Raw genomic sequence first — 8,037 nt, forward strand, 5'->3', positions numbered from 1 at the left:
ATTCGGTGGAAAAAAATTGTACACCCCCCTTTTGCATATATGGGGCATGTAGGGGCGTTCACAGTTCCCACTTTCTCATCAAATTTCGTCAATCGGTATAGCCGTTTCTGATAAAAGTGCATGTGACAGACAGACAGGCAGACAAAGCAAGATCTATTGTCAATGCCATCAGCACGGTGACGGAAATTGCGGGAAAAGCAATGGAGGCTAATAAATCTTGCTCGGCAGTTACTCTCGGCATGAAGAATGCCTTTAATACGGCAAAATGGAGCTAATAATTGCCGCTTTAGCCAAATTGGGCACTCCTAAATACCTGGTGCACATAATAATGGAATTTCTCCAGAAGAGGATATTGTGTTACGATTCGGACAATAGACCTAAGACGTATAGAACAACCTGCAGGGTTCCACAAGGATCAGTCCTCGGTCCTCTCCTATGGATAATAATGTATGTCGGAATTTTAAAGTTGCAACTACCCAAAGGAGTGACAATCATTGGCTTCGCAGACGATATCGGAGTGACTATCGTGGCACAAGTTATTGATGAGATCGAGGTACTCACAAACGAAGCAATTTTTGAAATCAGCTCTTGGTTAGAGGAAGCTGGTCTGACACTTCTTCTTCTTTTTCTTCAGCCTTTGTCCCGTTCACAAGCGGGGTCGGCTCGTCGTGATCGGTTTCGCCATTTGGATCTATCGAATGTCTGATCTGGGTGCAATCTCAAGGCTTTCAAATCCCCATCCAGCGTATCAAGCCACCGTTGTTTAGGTCTGCCTTTTGGTCGTTTACCATCGACTTCGATGTTCAGACCAATCTTTGCAAGTGAATTCTCGTGAGCACGAATTGCGTGACCATACCATCGAAGACGCAACTTTTCCACGATCGGTGCAACCCCATAACGATCGCGGATATCCTCATTTCGGATGTGATCTAAACGTGTGACGCCACTAGTCCAACGTAGCATCTTCGTCTCCATTACCGCAAGACGCCGTTCATTGTCTTTTATGGTCGGCCAACACTCAGAACCATAGAGAGCGACTGGACGGACGACATTGCGGTAAATTTTAGATTTGAGACGTTCGTTGATACGTCGATCACAAAGGACACCAGTTGTGGAACGCCACTTCATCCAGGTTGCGTTAATGCGTGAAGCAATTTCATAACGCAGCTCTCCATTGGGTGATAGCGTTGACCCGAGGTATTTAAATCGCTCAGTTCTGGGCAGATCACTGCCGCTGACAGTCTGAGACCGTGTTGCTTGAGGCGATCATTCCATTTTTGAACAAGTTGCTCGAGATCATTTTTGCTATCAGATGCTAGGAAAATATCATTTGCATAAAGCAGTGTGTAGGGCGCTGGACGTTGGATATCCCGTGTGACGGTGTCCATAACAAGGACAAAGAGGAGTGGTGAGAGGGCACTTCCTTGATGAACTCCAACAGAGACACGAAGCGGTTTTGATACACCCGCCATACTTCGAACTTTACTTTTCGGATCGTGGTAGAGCAATTGAATCCAGCGCACGAGTTCTTCTGGCACGAAGTGTTGTCGTAAACCATACCAGATGAGTTCGTGTGGTACACGGTCAAACGCTTTCTCTAGATCCAGAAAGGCAATGTAAAGAGGGCGATGCTTCTCACGGTGTTTCTCCATGAGTAACCGCGCAGCGTGTATTGCGTCAGTAGTTCCGCAGTTCTTGACAAATCCGGCTTGATTCACGGTTATTTCAACGATTTCACGAATACGGTTGTCAAGAATGCGTTCAAAAATCTTCATGGTATGGGAAAGTAACCGGATCGGACGGTAATTTGAACATTCTGCTGGGCTACCTTTCTTTTTCCATATTGGAACAGTGGTACTTTCTTGCCAGTCAGATGATGTTTTTCCTTCCTGAATAATCCGGTTAAAGAATTCACTGAGCCACAGTGTTGGGTCCCAGCTATTCGCTTTCCAGAGCTCAGATGCGATATCGTCAGGTCCTGTTGCTTTCCCCGATTTTATTTGTTTTATTGCCTCCTCGACTTCAGTTGCGTTGACTGGTAGAACTGCTCCAAATGTCGGCAATGATTGTGGAAGTGGAGGATGAGCAAATTCTTCAGTTGAAATCTGCTCGAAGTATTCTCGCCATCTATCCGTTGCGGCTCGACGGTTGGTAAGCAAAGTACCGTTCTTGTCATTAACACAACAGAAGTGTTCGATATCCTGTGTACGTTCATCACGGCTTTTAGCAAGTTGATACAGATCTCTCTCGCCATCCCGAGTGTCCAGTTTATCGTAAAGATTTTTGAAACGGTTCGCTCGGGTGACAGCGACCGCTTTCTTTGCTTCCGGTTGGCATTCTTATAAATTTGCCAATTAGCAGGCGTTTTATCGTCGAGAAATTTGTGGTAGAGGCGTTTCTTTTCACGGACCTTCATTTCAACATCATCATTCCAAAGCCAAGTATCTCGGTTGATGTACCGCTTACCCGGCTTGGTGACCCCGAGGGTTGCAGAGGCCGCTTTGTGGATCGTGTCTTTCATTTCGTTCCATGATTCTTCCACATTCGTAATGGTTGGCAATCGTAAGAGTGAGACCGTTTCTTCTTTCTTCTCACCAAATCGCCACCATTTAATGCGCGGCGAGCCAGTGCGTTCCTCACGCCGTTCTATCGTTGGCTTAATTCGCAGGACAGCAATCAACGGCCGATGTTGAGGTGTGATGGTCTCATAGGGAACGACTTTGCAATCAGTGACAGTGGTAAAATGTTGGCGTCTTATGAGAATATAGTCGATTTGCGTTTTATTGTTCCCACTATAAAATGTGGGAAGATGAGATAATAGTTTGATGAACCATGTATTCATAAGTACAAGGTCATGGGTGTCCGCAAAATCGATTATACGTTCGTCACCTTCATTGCGCGCTCCGAACCCCTTTCCCCCATGGCACCTGTTACCGTCTGCCTTTTCACCCACATGACCATTAAGGTCGCCGGCAATGATTATGTAATCGTCAGCAGGCACGTGACAAGTCTTTTCATCGAGAAGTTGCCAGAAGGCATCTTTCTCGGCATCAGGTCGGCCTGTCTGTGGTGCATACGCAGTGAAGAAGTGAATAGTACGATAAGCTGATATAATGGTGACCTTCATCAGCCGATCATCAAATCGTTCGACTTCTTTAATGGCATCACGGAAACCCTCTGAGATGGCAATGCCAACACCATATTGAGTGTGTGGGTTACCAAAATAGAGAAGTTTGTAGCCATTTTTACCGCGTTCGCGTTCAATGTCGCAGCTTTTGGCACCAGACCATCGGGTTTCTTGCAGAGCGCAGATGTCAATGCACCTTTTCCGAAGGGCTCTTGCGAGTTCCTCCGTCTTTCCAGTTAGGGTACCAACATTTAGCGTGCAGACACCTATTTGTTTTGTTCGTTGTGTGCGGACTAACTTGCTTACGTCCTGACGCCGTCCATGCGTCAAGAACCCTTGCTCATTTCTCGACAGGATCGGGGCCCGTCCTGCCGCGTCGACTGAGCTGGACGCCCTAGCATTTCTCCGAGGCCTGTGACTTAATCCGAACATCATGTTTGTAACGACATTCTATGCATTTTCTTGGTCGACCTGTCGCGGGGCCTGTCACCAAGAGAGATCAAGTAGGATTTAGCATAGTAGAATAACTCCAACTATACTCTATTTATCTCTTTCCCTGATCTCAGCATTTTATTTTTGTTTTACTGAGGATAGTACAGAGTACGTTGCCTCAAACCGTCCTCCTTTACCTGGGCTTGGGACCAGCATACTATGTTAATAGCATGGCGGAGTTGAAGCTGGTCTGACACTTGCGGAGCATTAAAACCGAGGTAGTCTTGATTAGTAAGCGAAGGAAGCAAATGTCGATAAAGATCAAGATTGGTGAACACATCAGACATTCGCAGACAACGTTTAAATACCTAGGAGTCATGGTTGACCAAAGATTAAAATTCAAGTCCCATCATGAAAATTTAGCAACCAACGCTTCCGGAGTGGCTACATTGTTGGCAAGAATGTTACCAAATATAGATCTAAGAGTTGTTAGCTCCATCTAGCTTTATGGAGCTTCAGTCTGGGCACCGTCTTTGAAATTGGAAGGAAATAGAAGAAAAATTGCAGTCCATACCGATTGAGTGGATTTCGAACGTCATGCGCTTACCGTACAATTTCAGATGAGGCAGCTTGTGTGATAGCAGGCATGATTCCCATCAATATCTTGGCGGACGAGGGTCGACGCCTCTATGACCCATCCTATGCAATCGGCGAGTCCTATACCTATCGTCGGCAATTGGTACGAGGTGAATCTATTTTGGAATGGCAAAAAAGATGGGATGATTCACCTAAAGGACACTGGACACACAAGATTATTCCAGATGTCTTTAAATGGATCAAACGAAGGAACGGTGAGGTTAGTTACCACCTATATCAATTCCTAAGCGGACACGGAGGGTAGCGTGCATACGTTTACCGCTTCGGGCATGACGACTCCCCGTATTGCCCGACATGCGTGATGATTCCGGAGAATACGGAGCATGTTGTTTTTAACTTGCCGAGGTTCGCCGCACACAGAGCGGAGGTGGAAATTAACGCCAAGGTACGGTTGACACCCGAGAGTATCGTGGACCACATGCTAGCCTCTGCAACATCTTGGAGGGCGGTGGAAAAATTAATGAAGGCGATCCACAGTCTACTGAGGAGGGAGGAGCTTCGGAGGAAAGTTACAAATAACGCCAAGAGCCGCAGTTCATAACTGATCCTGCCCCTGGATGTAATACCGAAATGGCCGTCCCGCGGGATAAACGAAGAAAAAGGAGGTGGTTTTAATGAGTAAAAGTCTCACATAACCGTATGGCAGGAGTTAGCGGTAGGTTTTGAACCTTTCCACCTTCCAACGTATAAAAAAAAACAGACAGACAGACAGACAGATAGGCGGACAGACAGACAGATATTGAACCGTTTTCATAAGGTTTTGTTTTGCAAACAAAACCTTAAAAATGGTAAAATATAAAGTGAAATCGAAAACTGCTACCTTTAAACCCCTGGAGATATCTAAATTAAATCAATTTCACTATCGAATCATGTACAAAGTGGAAATTTCTCATCAAGTTGCAATGGATTGCAGTTTTAAAATATCGATAATCATGCTGCCACCTTATTGGATTTTAGTAGAATAGAAGTTGACTACTATTTTTCTAAAATTTAATCAAAATATGCAAATCTCTATCATCTTGCAGACAACTAGAAATTTTTTCTTTTTGAATGAACACCTAATTTAAAGTCATCACAAAATATGTGCCAATTCAAAAAAATCATTCCTGCTTTATCTCCATAATTCCGTACGCAAGTACAATACAAGCAAAAGGTTAAACTTACAAATGGGATTACTACCCAACAGTAAGTCCTGCTTTGTCCTACAATCGTAGCTACATCATTTCAGAGACACACAGTATAAAGAAATCTAATATTATCTGGAATGACACCACTATTAGTCAGATAGATAGAGCTTGAATATTTATCATTCCTAGTTGATGTTTCGACCACCTCACTACTTACTTGCATCTACCACTTCGCAAAAACAAATTTCAAATAACATATCGTATAAAATTTGGGGAAAATATTATGACATACAATCCTTATACATTTGATAATGCTGAGGTAATCCCGCAAGGTTGGCTATAAGATGTGTAAGTCAAATTAACCTAACTTTTGGGTTGCTATCTTAAAATATGAGGTAAAATTCCGCAAAACATTACAGAAACTGACCGCTTGTAACTATCATACTTTCTTCTTTTCGATTACTTAAGCAAAAGTGATTGATATTTCAATCAATCAATTTTTATGTTTAGCGCAGCTTAGTGCAACCTCCTCTGCCTCTAACAGAGAGTCCGAGAAGGTTCATAATTCCGTCAACCCTCAAACTTCAATATTTTTTCTTCCTGACACGCAAGCATTTCCCCGGCTTGATCTTTTGACACTACCGTCCTACTTAATGATTTCCCCTAATCTGACTCTTTTCGGGCATTTCTCCATTATTACTTATTCAGCGACTTTCTTTCTCCCAGTATTGTTCACGTACCGATCATCGACCTGAATGTCGACCGCTATCATTCCAACAAGAGGGTGTGCCATATTGTGTGAGAGACGGTCTTAAAGCTACAAACTTCCTTCTTTAAATCGTATTCAACTTTTAGGCAATGCGTGCATGGAAAAGTATGGGGTCTATCACTTTGACTACAAGCAGCCTACGAGTATATTGCAGCCCTCCTGCATTTGCTTTCATCGGTGCCTAAACAGAAAATGATACCCATTATCTTAGCAGCATATTTCAGATGGTGCTTCAAGCCTAGTGTCTATCATCAATCGATATTTAAGGTATCTAATAGACAGTTTTAACGGGGTGACGTGGCCCCCTACTCTCATGTGTACAGATGTTTCCGTATGACACTTTGTTGTAGATACCACTTCCGTTTTGCAACATCAAAGTTTACGTGGATCAACACGTTACAATATACGGCTAACCTGACAGACAATAAGTATTTAAGTCCAATTCTCTCAATACTCAAAATTTAAGATTTTAGAGCTGCGTGAAGAAGTCAACCAAATAGGTCAGCTCGTCTGTTCAAGAAGCATTGGTTCAGGTTCAAACCCTTATGAACAAATTCTCGGGGGAAAACATGGTACCAAAACCTGTTCCGTACTACAAGCAAGCCGAGGTCCACCACAATTCGACATCGATATTCCTAAAAGGCGTCTGGCATCCTGGCCTATTCCATCGCTCCATCCGTCGCAGGGTCGGCCACGTCTTCTTTTCTATCATAGTTATTGTCCTTATAGACTTTCCGAGCGGAGTCAACCTCACCCATACGGATAAAGAGACCAGTCCACCGCAGTCTATTCAACCGGATTTTATTCACAACCGGACGATTGTATCATAGTATCGCTCATAGATTTCATCGTTATAGAGGTTACGGAATCATCCATCCTCTTGTAGGGCGGCAAAAATTCTTCGGAGGTTTATTCTCTCATACGTGGCTAAGACTTTGCAATCTTTCTTGCTATGAACCCAGGTCTATGAGGAATACACGAGGACTAACAAGATTATTGTTCAGTACTGTAAGAGCTTTGACCCTATGGTGAGAAGTTTCGAGCGGAACAATTTTTGTAAGCTGAAATAGGTTGTGATTTTCGACCCTAGAAAGGAAAAATTATCAACGGTCTCAAATTTGTGGTCGCCTATGTTTATCGTTCTCGTTTGACCAGTGCCATTTGATGTAGTTATTTCTATGCTTTCTGGTGCTAACGTTGCCACCATATATTTCGTCTTGCCTTCATCGTCAGCGTTGGCCAGCAGTTGGGTGGACTTAAAGAGGATGGTGCATCTCGCATCAACACTAGCATTGCAGATCACCTTTTCGAGGGCCAGGATAATGAGAAAACATTGTTGAAATTGAAAATTAGTCAGGGTCAGGCTAGTCAATCTTATCAATTTGGTCGAAATACCGACTTCTCTCGTGGCCATGTACAGTCTTACCCTGAACCCAAATCGTCAAAAACAAATACAAGCTATTATGAAATTCGTCAACTGAAAATTTTGGTTCATAGTTCAAGACCCCGACAGTCTATTATATAAAAATTGACGTTATTGATATATATATATATTCGTTTGTGATCGAGAGGCTCCGAAACCGCTCACTATGAAAATTAGCACATACATGAATTTTTTAACGAAGAAGGTTTCTAATATGCGTTGATGTAATTCGCAACTCGACTGCGCTGCAAAAGATCGACTTCTATATCGTTCATCCGATCACCATAAAAATTAGTATGGTATTGGTATATTTTTTCATGGGAAATATTCTGATCCCATCCACGTTGTTCTAGCTCACCACTAGATGGCGTCTCCGCAGCCGTCGACAACTCTCTGTCGGCGTCGACGGGGTGATGTGAGCGTAGCTCTGCCAAGGTGGTAGTTGCGACGTGTATCAGGAGCCAGCCCCTTCGGGACCCTGGTCGGGAAGTGTGCATTGGAC

This window comes from Hermetia illucens, chromosome 3 (genome assembly GCF_905115235.1).
Source record: "Hermetia illucens chromosome 3, iHerIll2.2.curated.20191125, whole genome shotgun sequence".
Taxonomy (NCBI): Eukaryota; Metazoa; Arthropoda; class Insecta; order Diptera; family Stratiomyidae; genus Hermetia; species Hermetia illucens.